This window comes from Cavia porcellus, unplaced genomic scaffold (assembly GCF_034190915.1).
Source record: "Cavia porcellus strain 051 isolate PalLab524CR breed Dunkin Hartley unplaced genomic scaffold, mCavPor4.1 scaffold_5, whole genome shotgun sequence".
NCBI lineage: Eukaryota > Metazoa > Chordata > Mammalia > Rodentia > Caviidae > Cavia > Cavia porcellus.
Genome location: NW_026947488.1, coordinates 79,044,081 through 79,070,258, shown reverse-complemented (window position 1 = coordinate 79,070,258; position 26,178 = coordinate 79,044,081). Strand labels below are relative to the sequence as shown.

Here is a 26,178-nt window from a genome sequence, read left to right as displayed (position 1 = left end):
TGGAAGAATGTGGAGTCCATCCGGGGGAGCTATCCAAGAAAATGTCATAAACATGCATCTGCAATTGAGTGCATCTTCTGGCCAAGGGATAGAAATCCGAGGCATGTTGCAGTTCAGAATGGAAATGTGAATTTTAACAATTGTATTATATAGCCTAAATTTAAAACAAGTGTGCCCCATTAAGTAAGAGCTTGAGCATCAGGTCCAGAGCATTTGGATGCTAAACCCAATTCCAAAATTGACTGGCTATGTGTGTGTATTGATTCATATTGATTGTCATCTTTATTGGGTTGAGAATCATCTAGAAAATTAATCGTACACACTTCTGTATGTATCTGTAAGGATGTTTCCAGAGAACACCAGCATGTGATACAGCAAGCAGAGCAAAGACCTGCCCGGATGTGGGTAGCACTTTCTGATGGGAGAAGGCCTAAATGGACCAAAAACAGAAGGAGGAGGAAACCCACCAGCACATGCTCTCTTCCCTCTGCTTGCTTCTTGGCTGCCATTAGGTAAGTAGACTCTTCCACTGCGTGCTTTCTCCACTGTGGTATTTATTTGGCCTCATCTTAGGCCCAAAGCAATGAAGCCAGCCTTCCATGGACTGGAACCTCTGGAACTGTGTGCTATGACAAGGCTTTCCTAATTTAAGTTTTTTCCTCGCTAAGCTACTTTGGCACAGTCATAGAAATCTAACACATAATGTGACCCAAGGAGCATTTTAGAACTTCTCATTGGCTCATTTTTGTCATCTGTGAAATGGAGACAAATACTACAATATTGTATCCTGCAAACTACTACAATCCACTGAATATCTGTGAGAATTAAGTAACTGAATATATATTAAATACTCAGTGCTTAAAGAATATAATTGAGCTTACTACTGGATCAAGGAAGATGACATTGCCATTTTAAAAGTCAAAAACAATAGACTATTAGCAATTACACATTATTTCATCTCGTATCTGTCAATGCATGAGTCTAGAGGCATTTTCCTGTCTCCAAAATTTAGTCTCACCCATTGTAAATTCATCTATTCCACCTTGCCTGTATAAACAGATACACAGGTTATCTGGAGCATGCACTGAATTGATGACATAATTACTGGAATAAAGTTCCAAATTTATGTCTTTTCATGATGACAGTAGAATGATCTTACTCATTTCTAGTATGAAATACCAACAAAAATACCCTGAAATACCCCTAAATTCCTGAAATATGTTCTTTACTCACACTCTTACACAATTTCTTTACTTACTATATTGTAAAGATAATAATTTGTATAAACACTTTTGGAAGGAGTTCAAATATCCTATGTCTTTGGGGGTAGGTAGTTACTGACTAATCTCTGTGGTTTAGACAGCTAAATAATTAGAGAATTACAAATGGAGTCTTTATTTACCCACCTACCATCTGCTTCTTTAAAGCTGTTTTCTAGGAATCAAGCAATGAAAACCATGAATGCAACCAAGAGAGTTCAGTGAAACAGTACGCACTGCAATGTTATTACATTCAAAAGCAAAAGTAAATTTATATATTGAAGTTATCTTGTAAACCTGAATATTTGGATAGGATCATTACTGAAACTCCTTTGTATAATAGCATACTGAGGTATAAGTTTTTATTACAAGTATAAGTCATATAAATTTAAAAATCTAAATTTGGTAAATCATTGAAATTCAGTCTGGATTATCACACGAATGTTTCAGTTAGAGTTCTAAGACATATGGCTAACAACATGAGTTGTAAATTTCAAATATTACAGTAAATACTTGTATGGGCAGGGACTTTGTTGGTTTTTAAGAGAGTGATTGCAACATTTGCACACAACATGAAAAATAAATGTTCTGCTACATATCTAACACTCGAATGATACTCAGATTATACAAAGGAATCAAAGAGACCTCTTACTTGGTAGCAAATATAACAAGAGAAAGTTTAGAAAATTCTAAGTATTTTTATTGATCCTTCTGAGGATTTGGTATTCTAATATCTATTATTCTTCCTTCCTTCTGAACAGTCTTTAAGGAATGTTCCTTTTTCTTTTAAAATAAAGGCAGCATCTTCTTTAATGGTATCACAATTTTTTTTCATTAATTGCTCAGTTTTCCAGGTTTCATTTTTAAAGTACAAATTTCATTATTAAAAACTGAATATTCATTCTAAAAAGCAACACCTTGTTCAGACCGCTTAACAGTCACAGGTGCACTCTTTCCTTGATGCTCCACCAATTCTGGATGTGGCTTTCTAGCCAAGGCAAAGTTCCAACCATTGTGTTGCATTCTGGACCAAAGGAAAGAAAAAGTGAGATAAAAAAAAAGAGTTCTCCTTTTCCGATTTAAAGAGGCTTTCCTGAAATACCAGGCAATCAGAAAAGATTCCTAGTGAAGTAGTTAAAGTCTAAAGTACATGCACATAGGTTTAAATCTGCACTTTTACATGCTTGTGTGACCATAGGCAAGTTATCTTCTCTCTAATCAGAGTTCTCCTATTAATAAAGTGGAATAATGGCCAAGAACTCAGTGGAAACTGTACAATGCAGGCAAAACGCTTAGCGCTCTTGCTTACTGTCCAGAGAATCTGAACACATGGTGGGTAATCTGGTTGCTCCCTGCGATGTGCATTTAAAATCACTATGGTGCCTGGGAAATCTCTAGATTTTGTCCTCACTCAAAAAGCTTTTCATGGGGCTCTTCTATCCAGATTTCAAAATACTTTGAGCAAAGTCACCAAGTGTACAATTAATTGAATATAGAAACCAGGAAAATAAAAAATAACTAAAAACCCTAATTTAATAACAGGTAATTACATGGCATAGTTCCTTCCCTGGAAATGCAGTTTAGAAGGAATTGAGCCACTTTATTTGAGTTAAGAGAAGACAGAGAAATTTGTCCCAACAACTGAAGCTGATAAAGTCCCTGTCCTCACTTACTCTAAAAGTGGGCTTAGAATTGTAGCATGTGAATTAGGGGGAGAAACACAGTTCAGTGTATAACAAATATACTACAAATTCAGTGCACCTGGGACTTTTTCTGGTTTTGTACTCCATAATTTCTTTGGTATCTTGTGTGTCATAGTTAAGCACCATCTCCTCCACTGGCCCCATTCTAAAACTGAATAAACTCAGGCCAAGGGAACTACTGAATTGTTTAAGTTCATATGCTATTTTGGAGAATCAAATCCATGTGTGCCTGTTCGTAGCATCACAAAATAAATAATTCAAGGAATGGGATTTAGCTTCATTCCCAGTCACAAATCTTCCATTTCTAATAAGGCCACATGCTGCAGTCCAAAAAACAAAAATCAACAGCAACAAAAAAAATCAATTTAAAACTGACCCTAACATATACTACGCTAAAGAAGGCTGAAAGCAAGATTAGCTCAGTACCATTTCATGAGGGTTAAAATTTGAAAAATTTGTCAAAAAAAAAAGGAATTTTAAAGTGGTATGGCTGAGTATGAAAAGCTAGAGATCATTCAGAGAAACATCGTGTATAGGAAAGTTCTTTCTAAAGATATTCACAAAGAAGCAGGTTGAAATTGCAAACACAAAGTTGCCTGGGGGGGGGGGCTCAATAGGCGGAGAATGAAGGTTGGATCAATGTTTTGCCTTGCAGAGTAAACACTGATTTCTCTTGGATGAAAGCTCAGGGGTAGAAAGAAGGCAACCCAACATCAAGGGAAATACAGTAAAAGCAGTTTGGATCCTTACTCGCTTCTGCAGAACACAGGCATGCAGTTGAACCTGCAGCTCTTTTCTTTTCCTGCCAGAGAGACTCTGAGATGTTCTGGAGGCCTCTTTAAATCCAACAGGCAAAAATAAGCCTCATAAGATTCAGAATCCCACCTATGGCAAGATCCACTGCATCTGTATTTGTTTCCCTAAAACCTGGTCTTATGCCAGGAATCTAGTACGTGTTCAGCAAATAACTAAATAAATGAACAGGCTCATAATGCAAATTATCAATCCATCTTCCACACTTAAAAGACTGTTTATTGTTCCATATAATCACGGATCTAATCCTTGAAATAGGTCTGTCTATTTCTCTAAAAGTTATTCTTAACCCCTTAATCTTTTCCCACCCAAGAGACAATGTCTTGTGTCTGTTAAGCATTGTCAAATCTTTCCTTTCCTATGATTCTCATACACTATAGCTTTCTATATAGAATTAACCCTGAACTTAATTGTAATATGGTCCTATGTGATTTTCCAGTCTCTGTTCTTTCCATACTCATTCATCCCTCACATTGACAAGTGGAATTTTAATAAAAATATCCAGCGATACCCAGTATCTCCTGGATCAAGTTCTTCCTAGCATGGCTGTGCTCAGGCACATTTCCATTCTTGCAGTCTGGTCTTCCATTAAACACATCTTTACATATGCACTTCTTGCTTCTCCAATCAGCAAACTCCATCTCGTCTTTGAAGCTCACAAGTTGATCCTGCTGTGGAGCCTTCTGATCCTCCTGATACAACACTTTCTTGTCCTCACAATCTTGGTGTTCACTTCTACTTCAGTGGTGATCACTTTGTAAATGGGCTCATTGCTAATAGTTAATCACTGTGAGAAAGAGGCGGAAATTGAAGATTGTTAGGAGTTGCCTATTTCCTCTTTAATCAAATATAGAATGAATGTGAATACTAATTTAATCAACAGTATATGGTAGAGGAAATTTTGTGCTACTTAGGGCCTAGCATTTTAGGGAATAGCAACTTTTACTTTTGTTCCTGAGGGTCCTAAAATATACTACATTTGACTTCTCTGAGAGCATCATGTCCAAACTAGCACATAGTGAGACAGAGAAGAACCAAAGCTCTAGATGTGTGATCCAGTAATTCTAATCATTTGTGCCACCCTAGCTGAGGACTCAGACATAACAAACCATTCTTTGCACTGGATGAATGCTGGCTCAGAATGATAAATATAGAGAATGGTTGCTGTTTCATGGCACTAAACCTTTGTATTGTTATGAAGAACTAATTAGAACACTCTTTAATCTACATGGATATTTTCTTAGCTTTCCTTCTTCTATGTTGACTGCTATGATCTCGGATCACTTTCCTATTTTCTAAACATTGAGGATTCTTGTATTTCCAAACCTTATTTATCTTTATTCAGTCCATTGGGAAAATTTTCTTCTACATTAAGATTTTAAATCCCATTTATAGGGAGCTAAAGGCACAGCTTAGAAATAGAGCATTTACCTAACATGTGCTAAGCACTGCATTTTTCCCCCACCGGTGAAAGAAATACATACATGTACATCAAATAAATAATAGCCCTCAACTTATATGGGTCCTCAGTTTTTGTATGCAGTTCTCGCAGGAAATTCAGACCATATTATCCAAAGGCTCCTAATCACCTCCATTTTAATATCTAATCAGTTTCTCAAACATGGAGCAATGATACTGAATCTCTGATTTCCTCAGCAAAGTCCCAAATCTTGTTTTTTCATCATAGTAAAGGGCACCCAGAATCACAAGTTGCTCAGAAAAGAAGCACCATAGCTAGCGACCTTGATTCCTACTTTTATTCCTAGCTTTCAGCATCAATTCCACCTTCAAATATATTTCCAGTTGAATAGCCTTATAAAATGTACGATGTCGTCAAGCTGCATGCTCAGCCTGCCAATGACCTTTCATCGTATCTACATCAAAATCTAAAACCCTTATCAGGCTGCTACACAATCTGACTCCTTGTGACTTGGATTCATGGACTTCCCATTCTTTTCTGTGCAGTCTGTTCTACTTACACTGGCCTTCTTTGTGAACTCCGGCTTCCTCAGCAGATCTCTGTCTCAGAGCAGCAACTCTTTTCTGCCCTTTTTCATGAATTATTCATAAAAGTCATTCAGACCTTAGTGAAAATGTCATGACCTCAGCAAGGTTCAACCCATCAGCCGCATCTATAGCATGATTTCCCCAAGAATCCTGTCTCAATTCCCCTATAGTAGTCTATTTCTCATCACTGTGTTTTTAATCATATGAAATTACATGTTAGCAGTATATGTTTATTTATTCAAATACTTGTTTATTATCAGCCCCCTTGTGATCTAAACTCCTCAAAACTAGGTGCTTTATCTTGGTCACCACTGTTCCCCCAGAGCCCCAGCGGTGCCTGAGGAAAATCTGTATTGGTTAATTCCTTAAGACCATTGAGTTCATTCATCTTTGAATTCCTTCACCCACAACTTTGAATTTTCTTTTGGTGTAAATCAGATTGTCAAACAATATTTGTAAATATGTTGTAATCAGATCTGGAAATCATAACAATTTCTGACAATGTCTTCTTTTGATTAAAGTTTTGATCAGGCAGTTTGCGAAAACAAATTTCCATCATTTCTGGATACTAAAGATTTCTCATTTCTTCTTCAGGGCCCAGCAGTTCTGAATGTTCAAGGTTCTTGTTGCTGACAGAGTTTCTTGAGTAAGATGTGTGAAAATGATATCATATTTGACTATCTTGGTTACAGCTTTTGCTAAGTCATTTGGTAAGATACTCAAGCATAAACATATACAGAATGAACCAGTTTTTACATTTTAGAAGCAAACTTTAGTGATGATAGGAAAATGGACAAAAATATGTTTTTTTGTGACACATTTTTTGAGATATTATTTAATGGATAATACAGATATGTTCCTATGCTTAAACATTGTGAAAGTATATACTTTAAAAATCAAAGACTCAAAATTCTCAAATGTTAGCAGGAAATTTATATGCCTCATTTGTGCCATGTGTCTATTTTTAACTGGATTTCTAGACAAAGAAACCTTCTTTGTAGGGATTTCTTAATATTCACTGGACCTGAGGAAGCTCATGACAGTCCCGCACTACCAAAAGCACATCAGTATGTCTGGACCATTATTCTCTGCTAATACACTGTTCCATCTTAACCAACACTACATCTTCTTTTGTATTTCAATTTTACAATAACATTAAACACTCCAGAAACGACAATGCTAATTTTTCACATGCTTCCATAATGTGCTCCTTCTATTTTGCCAAATAAATTATTCACTATATTTTGCATATGGTTCATTAATCTTTAATTGTGTGGCTTTATTTTTTTCTTTTGATAAGTTAAAATGCAATGTGCTTCATTTCTAAATAATTCTCTTTTTTAGATGTTCAGGGTGCCTTTTCTGTGAGGTGTATAATTGGATTCTTCAGTCATATGTCTCAAAATATGCACCACCAACTGAGTTGGAAAAATGTAGCATTACTAAGTTTAAATGTAACAATTCTATGCATTCAGATAAAATATTACACTGAGAAGATATATTATCTTAATTTGCCAGAAACTCACTTCAGTTTTTCAGACAACAAATTGCTATGATACATTTTCTGATCGAACGTATTTCAGAAATGAATAAAAATAAAAGGTACAATTTTGACTGTTATCACTAACAATTTGCTTCTTTTTATAGCACATTTTAACTTTCCTTAATGTGTGTGATTTAATGTCACAAAGAAAGTACATTTTATCTTAGTGCCTGTGTAGCTTACCTATCATGTTCCAGCAGTTATGAAAATGAACAAATGCCAAGCATAAACCCTCACATTTTAGAACCCGTGAATTATGTGTGTTGTGATTTATAGTTCTTGAAGGCAGTATTGCACAGTGTTAAGAGCAGATTCCTTGCAATTAGACTGTTTAGACACTTAACTCTGCCACTGACCAGGCTTAAGTATGTGCTACAATCTTCCTGGTCCAGTTTCCTCACCAAAAATGTGGAGGTGATAACAGCACTAAACCTATAGGAACGTGTTGAGTGTCATGTAAGAAATATTTGCAAAATAGTGAGACTCTACACTAGATAAGAAATAACTAGTTTTGTTTCTAATATCTTGTTTCATATATAAAAATAATACTCACTGAATGCATATCATGCATCTGCTCTTTAACAGAATACCCAGGGATATAATTGTGATCAAATTTTGCATATTACAGAAGTGGAATTAAAATTAAAAACCGTTTAGAAGGTGTAAGTTATAAGTTATATGTGTCCTGATCATTTGTCTCTACCATGACTGCTGTCTTCAGGTTCTGTCATCTTTTTGTCTCCGAACTGGTCTCTCATCCCACCTGCTTAGTCTCTTCATTCTACTTTCAATATAACAACCAAATAATCATTTAAAAACATAAACGAGTTATGTCCAATCCCAACTCAAAACACTGCAACCATGCTCAATGAACTCAGAGTAAATTACTGATGTCCAAAACCTGATAACTGGCACACAAAGTCATCATGACCAGCCCTCTCTCCTCTATTTCTGTTTCCCTATATACCTCACTTGATTCCGGCTACCCTGATCCTGCCGTGCCTCAACTGCACCAGTCTTGTTCCTAACTTAGGGTCATTGTCCTAGCTATTGTTTTTTTCTGAGACATTCTCCAGATATTGACATCACTAATTTTCCTACTTCCTTCAAGTTTTTGAAAAAGTATTAACTTGTTACTGAGGCCAACACTAAGTACTCTATTTTCTGTTACAATTTGCTCTGTTATCTAGTACTAACCTGCTACATTATTTTTCTTTCTCCATAGCATTTACTATCTTCCAATAGAATAACTGCTTATTTTTTTGTCTCCCAAACTCAAAATGTAAAGTCCTCAGGGGTAGAAATTTGTTTTGTTTTATCCTAAGAACTAAAAATATGTCTGAACTCTAGAAGATACTTAATGAATATTTTTGGAAATAAACATTTTCAACAATTAAGCTATATCAGAGTGTTTAAGTTCAACAACACAGCCTTTCCAAAAAAAAATAGGGACACAGAAATCTGAGGAAAAAAGTAAGATTTCTACACTTATCACAAACTGTACTGTAACTCAAAATAATATTACAGTCTGTTCATGTAGATACACTTTTTATGTGTGTGGATATTCTCTTCATATCTTTAGAGTCACTGAGTACTAACTCGTTAGAATGTGCCTTTCTTTTGAACTAACCAAAAGTGATTTGATAAGTGAACTAGTTGGTTAAAGTAATATTTTCTTTCAAAAAATAATGTAGAAATAACACCAAATGACTTTAGCCAGTAGCAGAAGGACAACTGAAAAACTCTAGGTGAAGAAAATCCTCAGCATGCTCCCCAGATAAATCATTTTGAAAAGTATCATCCATTATGGGACGTAAGACTCAGTAAATTTTTGAAATTTCAACAAACTTTAATAAATTTTGGATTGGAGTCCAAGAAGATACAGTGCAATGCAGCCTAAAAGTCACATGCATGAAGCTGTACAGTCCGGATGTCAGGTCCCACCTCAACCACCTTGTACTGTGTGATGTTCAACAGTACTGTAATTGCATGAGAATTACCCATGGGACACTGAGATTTGACAAACAAGTGAGGCTTATTTTACTTAAGCTGCAGCAGTCAGTCAGTTTAGGCCACTGGAACTGCTGGCTGGCTGGCCTCACTTCCTTTGTTCTTTCCCTGTATGAGTTCACAAGGGGGTTACCATTCCATACCACCTCCATGGTCACAATTCCATACCACCTTTTTGCCGCACTATCATTGCTTTGGAATGTTACAAGACCTTACCCATCAGGTTAACTGAAGTACAGTCTGTGGAACCAGGCAGTTTGGATGCCTTGAGATTAACCCACTTGTTCCCCTTTTCAAAACCTTTATGACCAATTAAGGGAGAGAGAGAGAGAGGAGATGATCTCTGGGGATTTGGTGAGTGTTCATTCACTGTTTAAAGTCAAATTGCTAGCTAAGCATCTGTGCTATAATCTATAGGCCGTAAAATGAGTGAAATTTTCAAAACTGAGGATTCAAAGGGACAAAGGGCAGAGAAAAGAAAGCAAATAGTTGGGATTATGAGCACCCTCACAAAGCTCTAAGTTCTCTGAGTCTCAGTTTTTTCCACTTGTAAAATAAGGATAAAAATTCTCTTTCCATGATGCCACTCCTGGATGCATATATCACTTGTAGAATTAAAAGCATATATAATAACAAACATCTTGGTTATTAAAGGAAACTCATAAGAAAGTAATTAATGCTAAATTCATAGACATTGTATTATCATATTTAATTTTTATAATAAGCTCAAAAATACGCAGCAGTTTTTTTTTTCTTGCAGATAAACAATTTAGAGTTTAAGGATTTTAAAAACAAAAATGCTCATTTACTTCTATAGTTCTCAAAATTTTTGTAATATTCATTAGATCCTCATAGCCTCAACAGTATTAAGAATGGATCAGCAGTATGAGTACAATATTCCTAGAACTCTGGGAGCTTGAGGCAGGAGGACTAAAAATTTGACCTAGCCTGCATAGTGGAATAACTTGGTTAGACTTTGTCTTAAAAAAAATAATAAAGTTAGATATGTAATATAGTGCAAAGGCCCTGGGTTCAATCCCAAGTTCTGAAAAAAATATTATTTTCTTCAACAAAAATAAAAATTAAATTAAAGAAAGTTGTTAAATGAATTTAATAGAAATATCCACAAAATGTTCCATTTTGTTTTAACTTAGGTTAATATGCATTTCATGTTTACAGTATGTGTTAAATTATCCTTTCAATTTATGCTTTCAACTTACACAAGTAGGTTATTTCAGAGGTTTTCCCCTCTACCTTTGCAAGTTTGAAAATAACTTTACTTAAAACATCTTGTGGACAGAAATCAAATGGAAAGCTCACTAAATGATTTTAGTAGAGGTATAATAATGTGGAGGGTTTTTTCATTCTGGAAAAGATTCAGATCAAAAGAAACACAACATGAAATAAAGAATAGGGTGTTTGAAAATCTGTGTGTTTAAGGAAAAGTCTAATTCAATTGTTAATCTAATAGTGCAATACAGTACTATTTTTTCTTCCTGTTGGTCATACAGTAGTAGTATAAACTAAGTAGATTTTCTTATTGGATAAGCAACAAGAGAAAAATTATGAGCAGCAATGCCTAATACTTGAAATGCCTAAAAGTAAAAGAAAAAGAAAGCACAAATTTTACTAAACTCTTCCACCTCTTGACTCTCATAAGCACATATAATACATTCAAGTGAAGAAGACACAGAACATGGTATTTCAGAATTTCTCTGGAAGTGAATTTCTCAGAATGCTGCATGGGAAGAAGAGTGAGGTAACTCAAAAAGTTTAACTCTCTGCCAAATAGAACCAAAAGCCTTACTTCATCCTTTATTCTGTGAATCCCCGAGGAAAGAGACTGTGTCTGGTCCAATCTCCCCTCCTCATGGCACCTAGCAGTTAATTATGAGTAAAAGAATGGGCAGTCACTTGTCTCCAATATATAAGTGGCCAGTCTTGGAAGCTGTCCCAACAAATGACATGTCACAGCTGTTGACAAGCAGGGTGCTTTCCAGTTTCAACCATTACACCATTTGTGTTTTTGGCCTTTTCTGTAGAAAAAGTCCCGTCCTGGAGCTCAACATTGGAATGTTTCCAGGCTGGTTTCTTTTGACACCCATCAATTTCCCTCTGAGAAAGTAGAAAAAAATTCACTCAGCTGCCAATTTCAATCATTTCTCTCTATACTCTATGACAAGATATTCCAAAGTATTAAACACCAACTTTAAAATAAAAAGTTGTGGGTGGGTATGAAGATAACTATTTTCTAAGTGTCTTTTACAGATGATTCATTTAAAAATAAATGTGTTCAATGTGATGATGTGAGTCAGAACACCTAGTCCTCAGAATCAGGCCCCAGAGGAACTCTAAATCTCATTGTAAGTAACCATCCTGGATTCAGAGTTATTCCTTCTTTAAAGTATTTGATATGCATGATATAATGCACATACACTTAAAGAAGTTTCTATTTTATAAAGTACTTTACAGTAAGTACTTGCTTTTCTTGAACAATGTTAGTGTCAAGTCTTTCTTCTAAATTGAGTGCTGTCTTAATAAAATAAAAACTGTTTAAAAACTCATTGCTTATTGCTTGGTTTTTAAAAAATGAAACATATACACACAAGTTAAGTATACTTAGTAAGAAAAATGTTGTATGAATGTTGCTGTTAAAATAGTCAGACACAAATGACCTCATAATTTAGGGAATTACAAACAAAACTGGAAAATGGTTCCTTGGGGGAAACATAAGAGCAACAGAGAGGAAAATTTTGGGTGTATATGATCATGAGGTTCAGCTGAGATTGTTAAAGATTTAAAAAGGGAAACAGACAGTGACATTTTTGCTGTGAGAAGATAATCAAGGATAAGCCTATATATTTCAGAATGAAATCATATTTTTGAACAATGAATTTTTTAGTCAAGTATATATATATATCAATAACTGAGACAAGCAGATGCTGTGAGGAGTATTAGTACAGGGTTTTTAAAAACATGTGTTAGCTATCCTGAGATTGAAAGGAATATACTCAGTGAAAAGCAATCATCATACAATTTTGCTGTTGACATTCTTCTAATATGGTTAATGTTGCTCATTACTTCAGATCTTGTTCTGAAAACTGCTCTTTGCATTTCCAGGGGACTTAAGGTAATTTGGGGAACTTTCGTAACTGTAGAATGTAATAAAATCTGCCCTAACTAATAGCTTTTATTCCATGAATTTAAATTTCACCCTCAAGGAAAATGAGAACAAGAGAAATAACACATTTGAGTTTTGAACTATTCAGTGGGAAATTACATTAGAATTAATTCCAAACTCTTATTGTTAAGCAGCAATCATAACATACACAAAAAATTCATTAACAGCAGGACAGTGTCATTATCATTAATGCTGAGTAAAATTCTACAGATTTTTCAAAGTAAATTTTTTTTCTCACTATACAAGGAAAACTTAGTCAATAGGAAGCAGAAGAAAAGTCATAAATTGGTGTTATCAGAGTTGTGAGAAAAGAAAATAATTGTTGTAAGGTGCCTTGATTTCAACTGGAAAATGTTTTACAATGTATTCATCACTTTCTCATTATAGAGGACTGGCTGCAGCAGAAATAGATTCCTAAACAACTGAGCATTAACATTTTTAAATGTTTTCGAATTACCAGATATAAATTCTGGAGGAAGTCTTAAAAAACAAACAAAACAAACCTGAGATCTGACTTTGGCTTTTTCCAAAATATTGTGATTACCTAATTGGCAATTCACAGAAAATGAAAGTGGTTGTTTTATCTATTCATTGACAGAAGCTACAGGTAGCTATTCTCAGCAGCCTGAAACTACAGGTGAAGTTAATAATTTAAAACTTATAACAAAATACAAAAAGTTCTGTTTCAAGCCAAAAGTCACCTAAAGGACAGAATGCTGTGACACTGAGTAAGTAGCACAGCGTGCACAAAAGGGAGAAGATTTTGGCCATGCAATTTTGTAAAAGTCAGTCCTGCTCTTTGGTGCACTAGCAGATGTATGGAGGCCCTTTTCCCACTGTTGTTGTGGTCTGGACAATTTGTATTTATAATCCCATGGAAAAGCTATTGGAATTTTAGTGAATTAATTGCAATCTACCACTTCCAGTACAACCCATGGCAAGAATAAAGACATTAAGACATATTTATATTTATGAGGAGCTAAGAGGTCCTGAGTCCAGCCCAGATGAACCTTCAATGGAACAAAGGCCTCTGGGCTTACTCCAGATTTTATTAATTCATGAAGAAGGGAATGGCTTGAGGATGAGTGACTATGAGAATAGTAGGAGTTACTATGAGCTGGACTCTGTAGGAGGCCTGAAAACACCTCTGCAATACGCAGAGAGAAGGGTATGCCGAATGAGCAATCTGCATAACACAATTGAGGTAGCATTTAACATTTAGCTAGGCATTGCTTCAGCTCTTGAACTCAGCTGACAGCCCTGGAGCCATGGCTCTTTCTTCCTGTCCCAGTGCAACCATGTTCCCAGATGGGAGTCACAGGCTAGGGAAACAGTGACTGTCAACTGTTGTCTAGCTTCACAGATTACACATCAACACCTCAGCTAGTCCTGTTTACATTGCTTAAAGACCGTTGAAGGGAAATAGCTGAGCCAGCTCTGTATATATCGGTACACGGAGATAGGGCCAGGTTTACCCAAAATGGACATGCTTGTTCTTTGTTCAAGGAGAGTTATCTAGGTGATCTTCCACATAGTAGTATAAGAAATGTGATTGCTTTGTGATGGGTAAATGCCTTAGAACTTCACCTATTATATACTTCATAGAAGATATGTATGGTATAAAGATATGCAAATATAAGTGGCTAAGGTGGAGGTAAAACTTGGACCGTTTTACACTATGAATGCCAGGAGGAAATGAGAGCACTTAAGGTGAAAATGAACATGGGTGAACAATACATGTAGATGCAACTTCTTTTAATTTCCTCCAGTAGTAGACAGAAATAAGGCTCCAGTTTGGAATCAAACTCAATTTGAAGTAAAAATTTAAGTGACCTGATGTGTGTGATAGGTGCACCAATGAAAGGCAGCAAAGCTTAGAGTCAAAATGATGGCAACCATGGCACTGAAAAACAATCATAAAATAAGGTTATAGATTCTTTTTTCCTGGTTTTTAAGCTGCTTCTGTGAAACTGTCAAAGTGCTTCTGGATCTGGTAGAGGATAGGACTTGCTGACAGCATTGTGTTCCTGAGCCTCAAAATCTATTGGATTCTGATTCCCTGTGTCAATTTTTTAAAAACTTATAAAAGATACCTGCCAGAAATACCTCCTTTTAAGATAGTTTCTGGGGTTTATTCCCAGTTTGTATGCATATCTCCTAACTGATTCTCTGTCTCTGTCCTCTCTCTCTCTCTCTCTCTCTCTCTCTCTCTCTCTCTCTCTCACACACACACACACACACACACACACATGCACACACACATTTTAATCACTCTGATCATTTAATGCTAAGCTGGTAATCTTCTTTGATGATTAGTTTCATATGTTTGATACACATGATTCTGATCTTCCTAGTTTAAAATTTTAATTTAAAATGCTGTCTCAAATTTCAAAGATCTAAATGCATTTCACAAAAAATTTGACTAGTATATCAAATGTCCAATCATACTTTCAAGTAGATGAGAGTTAAATCCTGTAGTGGTCAGTGTAGCCACTCATCATCAGATGTGGAGCCACCCAGAGAGACTGGGATGAGCCCACATTTCTATTAGATGGACAATGTGTGGGTATGCATTTCTATTTTCAAAACTAAACACTGTATTTAAATACATACTTTATAATCTGTCCACAATTCAATGATAAAATCAATTACTATACAGAATTGCTTAAAAATAGAACCAAACAAGTGAAGTATATATCAGTAGTAAAAAAAAATATTCTTTCAACAGGTACTTAACTGAGGATCCTCAATGGGTCAGGCATTGTTCTAAGTGCAAAAAACACAATGGTAAAATTTGACCTTGTTGAGATAATATCTTATAGTGGGGGAATTTAAACAATCCATAAATAAATTTAGGCTAGATGGTGATGACTGTTATGAAGTTACTAAGAAGAACAAAGCAGGGTCATCGAATAGAGCATAGAGGAAGTTGCTCTAGAAAAATACAAGATCTGTGTATAGAAAGGATAGAGAGAGAGAGAGAGAATGGAATGAATCTCTAATCAAGACACTTGTATATGAAAATCCCACTATGTTTCAAATGTTATGCAGAACCTATTTTACTGCCTGTATTTGCTCCTCCATCCCCTGTGTATCTTTCACTTTGTTATTTGTCTGACTTTTTTAAAAATAAATTCCGCACTCTGTTAAGTGCACTGCAAGACTGAATTACTTGAAATCTCTAGGGCTTTGGTATTTAGCTCAGCGGCATAAGTGCCTGCCTTGCAAGCAGGTGGTCATGAGTTCGATCCCTGATACCAATAAAAAGTCAAAAAAGTCAAAAAAAAAAAAAAAAAAAAAAGAAATCTCCCCATTGATGAATCTTCTGCTAAAAGCAGAGTTTTCAGAGAGTTTCATTTCTATTCTTTTTTGCTCACAGGCATGTTTTTTTCAAAATTCTTTTCCTGCTTATATGCATTTTTTCCATTTAAAAATATTTGCTTGCATAATTTCAATTTTATAAAGACATAAACTGTGTCATTGACATATGACCTTATTTATCTGTTCTCTGCCTAATAACAGCATGTGCTTCTAACTTAGTAGTTAACAAAGATTCTATTTCTTCTATATCTGGTAGAAGACAAATCTGGTTTTATGTATGAACTAATTTTTGAAATAGTAAATTCAAAAAATATGTGTTTATCATGAACAAAGAAACATATTAATTTGGATTTTTCTGTTAATCTCACCAAATACTTCGTTGAACTGATCAGTATATAACAATTGTGTATGTTTAAAGAATACACTCTTAAATAGTAGAAACACTTAAATTACAAAACAGATTTCTGTTAGCTATGGAAAAGGAAAAATGGTTTCATACAAATTTTTTTAATACATGAAACTAAAATCTCCCCTTTCCAGACAATAATTTTAATTCTAGTAACACTGAATGCATTTTTTATTTATTAAACATTCAGAAAAGATGAAGGGACATAGAAATGAAGTGGAAACCTTTGTATCAGGATGATTGGGCTTTTTATACTATCTTAAGGTAGCAACTACGAATGTTTTACCTAGAGTAAAGTTAAGGATATCAATTTGGTTATGAACTTTTAAAGTTTGACTTAAAAGGTTTTTGTTGTTAGCTATTTCTAAGCTTATTATTAGTGACATCTAAACATTTAACAATTACAATTTCATTCTTCTATTTGCCACAAAAATGTCTTTAGAAGTTTAATACAACAAACTATATTTATTAATAGCAATATTTATGTCATGATGTAAGTTATGTATCTGAGGACTATTTATTCTCATTCTGATAAAATCTCTGGTCTCAAATTAATTGACTAAATTTGGGAGCAAGTAGTAGACTGAAATATGAAGACAATCATTAGGTTAAAAGCCAATAAAAAAGGCAACATACTGGGATTAGGAGAGTTCAGAAAAAAAAATACAAATAAGGGCTTCTGATAAGACTCAGCATTGTCATTTAGGTAGCTCATGTCAGTCCAGGCAGCTTCCTGAAGCGCTCTGAGCGCAAACCCTGAAGGAGATCAGCTCAGAATGACAGCCACAAATGTCCCAGACCCAGAAGATGTCAAGTGGTGAGGTTCAGTGAAGTTGGTAGCAATACTAGTCAACAGGAGATTAAATATCCTTCCTGAAGGCATTGTGAAATGTGGTAATAATGGGAGTTCTCCTTCAAGCCTTCCTTCTCTGCTTTTGAGTCCTCAAAAACAGACTGACGTAATTATTTGGTGCCATTTAAGACTTGAGAAGGACAACCTGATACACGAGAATGACTTCTGCCTTTGATACATACAGAGTTAAAGAAACAAAACAGGATAGGCAACAAGTTCTAGTACTTCAAGTAGCTCAGCGAAGCCATGCTAACCAAATTAAAAGACCTTGCTCATTCTAAAAAAGCAACACAGAATTCCGTCACCAAATGCAGCACTGGGAAGTGGCAGTAACCTCTAGCAGGAAGGACTGAGCAAAGATCTCACTAGAGAGGTGAAGTTCCAGTCCCATATACAACCTAGATTGTAACAGAAAAGGATCACAGTTATCGAATTTAACTTCTAGGGAACAGATTATAAACAGTATTACATACTCTGGATTGTGCTGTTGTTTTTGTTGTTTTGTTTGTTTCTTAGTATTAGTTGAAGATTCATGCTGGGAAAATTAGTAGTAATATTGGCACTTAGATTCTTCAAAGTGTTTTTGATACATTCTAATATTAGACTATTTGGTCATGGTGTAGAAATTTCAGTGATGGAGCTAGAAACTTTCAAGTAGATTTTCTTTGAGTAAATATTTTCATTTGATTGCAACAAAATAAATTTATCAGCATTATATTTGCATTTTTATCCCTCTAAGCATGTGTTTCCCCACACTGGCATCTTTAGTTATAATTTTTCTTTAGCAAAACATCTTTCACCACTGTCCTAAATGAAAGGAAATTCAAGATGATGAAAAAAAAAAAAAAGATAGATCCTGATGGATGGCATAGTAACAATTAATCACAGTATCATGATTATAATTTTATAAGCATTTTATCCATTTCAAGCATTTATTGTTCTTAAAACTTCATGGGATAGGGGGCTGGGGATTTAGCTCAGCGGCATAAGCGCCTGCCTTGCAAGCAGGCAGTCGTGAGTTCAATCCCCGGTACCAATAAAAAGGAAAAAGACAAAAAAAAAAAAAAAAAAAAAAACTTCATGGGATAGGTTTTAATAACTTTCATTGTAAATAAACAAAATTTAAAGACTTTATTTTACCATCTATTAAAAGCTTTATTTTACCTTCTATTAAGTATGATTACAATGATTATGGCAAACAGTGATGTTATTGGACACCTGAATTCCCAGGGGTCCCTTCCACCCTCTTCTTGTTATGTTAAAAGAATTGGAAAAGACAAATGAACACTTATTAATGGTAAAAAAGTAAGGAGAAAAGAAAGAAGTGCAAGAAAGAAGTGCTCTAAAAAGAAAGTACTCCAGGAGCAGGCATCATTGAAGTAGGAGAAGCATGCCCTGCGGGCTGTGCTGGTGAAAAGGCACACATCAGTCTGAGCTTAATGACCACTGTCTTTTATAAACTCACTCTGATGTCAGATCTAGGCTGTCCTGTCAAAAACTTGTTTGATCTTCTGCCAGAAGAATTAAAGATAACCTTCCCTGATTGGTATCAGGTGCAGGGCTCAGAAATTTTTCTGCATGTGTGTCCTAGCCATGATTGACATGCCTGTTTGCACAACTGGTTTGCCATACCCTAATCACCAGCCTCAGGAGGGCAGCTCCAGATGACAGTACAATTTGACTTGAGAGAAAGAATGTCCATAATTTTCTTGTGATTCATTAGTTCATTATTCTTTTAGTAACTATACGTTAAACACTCATGATGCTCAGTAAAATCTAGACTGGAACAGAAGAGCATCACCAGCACAGAATTTACTTCTGGAAGACACACTATAAACAAGGTTGTATAGTTTGGATTGTGTTTCTGTTATTGGGTTTTTGTTTTGTTTGTTATTTTTTGTTAGACACTGTTCCAAGTTAAAAACAGTAGCAAACAAGATAGGTGCTTTCCACCTTTTAATGAAGATTTGCCCATAGGTTACAGTTATGGGACCCAAACCTTCTGATGATTTCCAATTTATGTTCTTTCCAGAATCCTTACTCTAAATCCACATGCATGTGGTTGAATACTTTCAGTGGTAACTCAGGAATCCACTTTGACCTAGAGCAAATGAAAAAAAATTCTAAAGTGAAATCTCCAAAACATGCTTTTAATATAAGTAAAGTCATCAAGATGCTCATGACAAGAAAAATGCTCAGGATAAGTCCAATTGCCAAGAATGGGTTCTATTTTGTTTCCATACTTTTATAACCAAAGAAGTATGTGCTCAGTTGCATTTTGTTCTGCCTGGCTCTTATTATGGTCTCTCTTTAATATGGAAAGGTAGAGTACAAGAAAAAAAAAGTACTGTGACTCAAGCAATGTAAATAATGAAAAACTTTCATATATATATATATACACATAGATCAGAATAATAATTCTGGATATGTTCTCATACTAATTTCACTATAGCAATGTAATATGAGATAAATACGAGTGTAGATAGGAAGGAGAATAAAAGGAATCAAGGTGTGCTATTTACATATATCTACATATTTGTTTTGCAAATATGTACTGAGAAAATTTTAAAAATGACAATATCATCTTAAATACAGCTAAGGTTCACTTATGGGACTATTTCTGCTAAATAAGCATATAGAAAAAATATACTTTATTACCCTAATTACTCTGGGAATATCACACCTGGAGACAGATGCTTAGTTCAAGAACTTGGGTACATTAGCATAGCAGTTAGGTATTAATCATGAGCATCGAGTCCTTTCTGCTAATTAACCTTAATTGAGCTCTCTGTTACAGAAACACCGTTTCCAATGAAGCAACTTACTGATGATACCAAAATAACAGAGCGTGGTAAAACCCAGTATTAACATTACTTTCTACTCTTGAATATCAATGCCTAATAAACTTTGTCATCATAGAAAACGTTATATCATCTACCAAAGTTTAAAAATTATGTACAGCAAAAACTGATAAGCTATATATAAAACTTGCATAATAAAATTATTTAGGAAAGCATTTTTGATACAACATATGTGTCATTTCATATTTATTTAAAAAGCAAGTCAAATATATCATTTACAATATAAATATGATAAACTTTTAAAGATTCAAAAATTAAAACTTTATATTATCCACTAGTTAACATGCCTCTGAACGTAGTCAGGCTTGAAACCAAATCTCTTTCATTTATGTTCAGTATTATTTCTAACAGTATCACAGAATGTCCCCTAACACTGAATTCTGCTGAAATAGGTAGCTTCATTAATTTGCCTTGAGAAATGTAGTACAGTTAATTTTAAATTTGATAACCAGAAAGCACTTTACATATTCAATGGGTTATTTATTAAAAGACAAATCAAGAAGAAATAAGCTTTACTGCCTATGAACAGAATACTTGGGTTTTAAAATGGCCAGAAGGCTACCAGTATTAATAAGCTTTGTCAAATTCATTTTCAGACATGCATGGCAAAGTTGTACTGTTTTCCTATTCATGTCACAGTTTCTGTCAAGAGGAAGGCTCAGCTACCTTGGGGAAAGCTTCCTGAAGTGCTAGTTTGTGAAAATAAAGAGGCAAGGACAGATAGTTAGCATACTCACTAGGGACAGGAACTCCCTGAAGAATCTTGAGATAAGTTAAAACAGTGAAAACACTAGAGAAGTATTTAACCATCTATATAAACTTCAGAAAAAGTACAAAATGCAAACACTGGCGGCAGAAGTATTAGAAGCTCAGATTTAAGCCGGTATACATAAGGACTTACATAGTCTGAATGAGACAACCCAGGGCATGTGATAATGTACTCATTAAACCATTAATTGATGCTACATTTACAGAGCCAGAATGTAAAACCAAACCATGGATTACATTGCATTAGGTAGAAATACCTTCTCAAAACACACTTCTCTGTAGGGACTTAATGGAGTATGATATGAAGAACATTTCCCTTTGTCATCTAAATACAAAACTGAGTAATAGTTCTGCCTCTAAACAGCTGTGTGAACTGGGCAAGTCACTGAAGACTCCCTCACTCTTAGGTGGTTGTGGAATGCTGGACAGAAAGTTAGCCACTCTACACTGTGAGGATGGAACACTTGATATCTGGGTAGTGCAACTGAGAAATGGAATTTTTAATTCAAATTTTAGTTTAAACAGCAATATTGTGGGGAGTGAGTAGGGAGGAAGAATGTGGAAATGTTGACCAATGGGCACTAAGTTATAGTAGATAAGATAAAGGGGTTCTGGGGTGTTATTGCTCAACAAAAATAACTTGCTGTATATTTTTAAAACCAGATAAATGGATTTTAAAAGTTTAGATATTTTCATTATAAAGAAATGATAAATATTTAAAGACAGGTATGCTTAGCTGATTTAAGCATTTCACAAGAGATAATACATCAAAACATTACATGGTGCCCTATAATATCAACAATTTTATATTCATGCATCCAGTAAAAATATATTTAAAAAGTAAAAATAAACTTAAAATAAGAATACTTTGTTAATAGTATCATATATTGCCCAATGCAGGGCAGTCCCAGTCCATTTTTCTCTTTTGTATTTCAGTTGCAAGGGAAAAATAATCCCATTCAAAGTAGAAACAATAAAGGGAATGTATCAGACCATTCTGACACAAAAGCTCAGATGTTGCAAGTTATCAGTTCTAGTTCACAGTTCTCTATTTTTTTCCAGTATTTTTACTTCTTGTATTCTTTGCAACTCTTCATTGATTTTGTAATCATAAAGACATGCTTTCATCTGATTTTTCTCAATATATTTACTTTTGAAGGAACTATTCTATTGTTTCTCTCCATAGGAATTCAAAACAAAACTATACATCAGCAAAAGATTTTCAAAAACTGCTGCATAAATGAAGAAAGAAATACTTTCACGTACTTTGCATGGGAATGTAAGTGTTCAAGTCTTTTCATTAGGAAACCTGATTATGTGTCAAATATCCGTATCCTCAACCTCAGCAACTCCACTTCTAAGTATCTAAAGGAAGTACAGGGGGAAAAAGATATTTGTGCAGTGATGATTCCCTAGCATGTCACACTGAAAAAAAAATATATATATATATAAGTCATACAAACACATATCACTTGATGCTTGAAACTTGCACAGCAGGGGTGTTTCTGTGCACTGTAAAAGTTTGTAGTTAATACGTAACTAATACAGGAAACAAATTCTATTTCGTTGCCAGGAGTATGACAAATCAGTAGGCAGCAACCCCTACCTTTGTCTGTTTACTGTATAATGCGTACCTAATCTGTAGTAAAGCATTGAAAATCTTTGGTTTTGAAACTAATAGGAATTGGGTAATCCTTAATGACTAAGAAGTCAGAATAGGAAATATAACATCCAGTCCTCCTGCTGCAGGAAGACAATTACACTCTGAAACCATCCTTCAACTATGTGTATGAGGCACCCTGTAACTCTCAAAGGATTTGTTACAATAGCCTTATTACAGTTCAACTTTCCTGCTACTGAGACCAATACTGACACCTGCTACTTAAAGTGTAGGTTTATTTTGGCTCACAGTTTCAGAGATTTCAGTCCATGGCAGCTGACTCAAAGGCAGAAACATCCTAGCAGGTGGCAGATGGAGGAAAGCTGCTCAAGTCATGTTATCTGCAAAGCAGAGAGCAGGGGAAGAGCCAAAAAGAGCTAGGACACTCTCACATTCTACATCCAGTCCAACAACCCAGTTGCTCACACAGGTATGAACTCATCAATGGGCTGACTCAGCAGTCACAGCACTTTGGATCCCAGGCTCTGGCTTCATTGCAGACAATATTTCTATGGACTAGTGTGGTAGGTTGATTCAAGTGCTTTACATTTATCGTGCACTTTATTATTATTACACTGTAAAATACAGTGAAAGTGTCATATAATTTACCATAATGCAGAGTCAGTGGGACCCCTGAGCTTGTTTTCCTGCAACTAAATGCCCTCATCTGGGCGTCATGGGCGAGAGTGACATCTTGTGTATTGCTTATGTTATGTTCAGCTACTTCATTGTCTCATTTTGGTTGCTGTCATTGGAGAAAACCCTGCTTCACAAAGAAAAGATACTGTAAATGGAAGCAGGTTTTCCATGCTTTTGTTGTCAATCTCAGGACTTTGATCCAGAACTAATGGAAACTTGAAGCTGTCTTACACCTACTTTTAAAGTCACTGTCATTTGCAGTCTTAAACAGTTGATGTTCTTCTAGCATAAACAAAATTATTTCACCTGACTTTTTCACAAATGTTCATGGATCCATTCCTTTCCAGTTAGGGATCTTTTTTCATTTTCCAAAGTTCTTTTGAGAGCTGGCATAGGTGATCATGCATGGACTGGGAGAAATACGGTTATTAAGGCATATCTCTAGATACCCCCAGAGCCTCATGTGTTCGTGAATTGGGTTTTTGGGAGTTACGTGGGTGTATGGTAATGTATTATGGGTATGTAATACTGGATTATCCCATGATTGGTTTAATGCAGTTCTGGGTGTAAATGATGAACTTACTGAAGAAGAGTGTCCCACTCTGAGTGAGTGTGGCACCAACTAATAGGTTTATAGCTGGCATGGAATAAAAAGAAAAAAAAAAAAAAGGAAGTCTCCCTACTTCTTGCCATAAACTGTTTCACCTCTGCTCCTCTCCAATGATTCCCTGCATTGGAACCAGCCAATTACAGGCTGAACCCTCTTCAAATTTTGAGTTAAAATAAATTGTTTTTTAAACTTGTGGGTGTTAGGTATTGTATCCTAGAAATTAAAAGACCCTGGCTCAGTGTCTTTCAAAATTTGTCCTAATTTTTGAAACATAAAAAATTCCAGTGTTCGCTTATCACTTATTAATGAAAGTTTGCTTTGAATACAATCACTTTATCTGCTATGTTGAACACAGTTGTTATTTTGCTCTAAAATGATAATCTGAGTTCACTGAGCAGGTTCAATATGTCACACAAATAAGCCAGTTTTATGATCTATTTTGTGTCTCTCAGTGTACTTCCAGACGTGACTATTTTTCTAAAAGAAAGTCTAGACTGACTCTCAGAATTGGTAACTGTGGCTAACAATGTATATTTAGAAAGCCATCCCACTTCTGTGTATAAGACAATACATGTGCTTTGCATCCATCTCCTGACAGAGATCTCTGAAAAGATGTAAGCTAAGGGGTTATACTTTAATGGGGTGATAATTTTATTCACAATTTACCAAACATTGTTAAATTCAGGTAACATTTTGGCTAGCCAGAATTTCTCTATCAATAAAACGAAGCACAGACTCAAATTCAGAAGTGACCTCTTTGGTCAGAGTAATGAAACCAGAAAGCCATCTAGTCGTGGAAGGACTTGTTCGATACATAGACTGACACAAAATGACCAATTAACATTTTCTGACATGTAATTGCTCAAAGGTTTGAGTAGCTCTGCAGCTGTGGTGTTGGTTGTCAACAAAAGGATATATAACATACCCTCCTGTACATAAAAATATATCACACAAAAACAAGCATTGTTGTCTCATGTCAACATCAACACTTCAATCTAGATTGAGTACAACGATGACTCATTAACACTAACAATTGTGCTTTAATGTCCTCTGTGTCATCAATTCCTCAAGCCAAATGAGAAACACATGCCACCTTTTGAACTGTAGCCTCTCCTAAAAGTAGCAACACATGTCCTTAGAAGCAGGCCAGGGCAACCCTTCACCAGTGGTCAATGGTTTCTTGGGTTTAGCTGTGCAGCTAGTGACTTGGAAAGATGTTATCAATGGAGACATATCTCATAAGGGCTGGTTTTCAATAACTGCTTTCGTTCTCTTTGTTCACTTTTTTCCTTTTAAATCTCCCAAAGCTTGTCTTTCAATGCAGAGTACTTAGTCTCCACATGGCAATGCATTTTGGAAGATTTCCTGGCCATACTGGATGGCTGGTCACCACCTATACTATACGTTTGGAGAACATTAATCACCCAGTGCAATGATTCATTATGTAGGTAAGACTCTTGGTGGGTTTTTTTCCAAATTTTTTCTTTGACAATACCAGAGTCTCTTGCTATTTCATTATTCAGCCTTCCATGAGTTCTAAAACTCTTCAGTGATTTTCTAAAATTAATTTTGGTTATGGTTAGTTATGGTTTTGCCAAAACTGTGACTGTGACCTATGTACAGTGTGGAAACAGGGAGCTGATGAAGGTGGTAAACAAAATAATGGTGATTCCATCTTTCTTCCTGTTGAGTCAACCTTTTAAGTAATAATGACCTCTTCAGTCAACATCTTAGTTCAGTTTAAACTGGACCTTACTTTCAGTAACAAGTTGATGAATAAATGCATATTTATATGAATCTTGATATATATTCAAAAAATAAGGAAAGTTACTGTATGTTGACATCAACTTCTAAAAAATAGAAAACAAAACAGTCAAAAAATAAGGATTCATTATGAGTTGAATGTATATATAAGTATATATGCTTAAATAAATGAAAATGTTTTAGAACTATACACTTAAAGGTGTTAACAATCATATTTTTTCTGAAGAACAGTAGAAATAAGGGAAACAGTAAGAGGGCATTGTTTTGTTTTATTCTAATTCAATTTTAACAAGGAGAATATAGTCATATTATTACTTTTTAAAACTAATTAAAAACTCTTCTGGAAGAATAAACATGTAGGGGCTGGGGATTTAGCTCAGCGGCATAAGCACCGGCCTTGCAAGCAGGCGGTCGTGAGTTCGATCCCTGGTACCGATAAAAATGAAAAAGACAAAAAAACAAAAAAAAAGAATAAACATGTAAAAATATCCTGACAAATTCTGAAAATAAATATCAATGCAGCAGACAGGAATTTTCCTATTAGACACTAAAGTAATATATTTGACAAAGATGAAATAAATGGACCAATGTGTTCATAAACTTCAAGTATACATGTCAATTTAGTAAATCAATAAAGGTTTAGTTTCATTTTAGTAACACTTTAATAAACACTATACAAAGGCAAAATTACTTTGAGACAAAATTGACCACTACCTCTCCCATAGACTAATATAAATTTTAGATTTATGAAATATTTAATAATAAAACCATAAAATAAGT

The 26,178-nt window shown here is 35.0% G+C and overlaps 1 long non-coding RNA gene across 1 annotated transcript; it reads left to right on the top strand.

Moving 5' to 3' along the window:
• Positions 1–342: 342 nt before the first annotated feature.
• LOC134475900 (uncharacterized) lies at positions 343–25,296 on the top strand. Its single transcript, XR_010047226.1, has 3 exons — positions 343–512; positions 21,912–22,004; positions 24,942–25,296. It is a non-coding gene; the product is annotated as an uncharacterized LOC134475900 (long non-coding RNA).
• Positions 25,297–26,178: the final 882 nt, after the last annotated feature.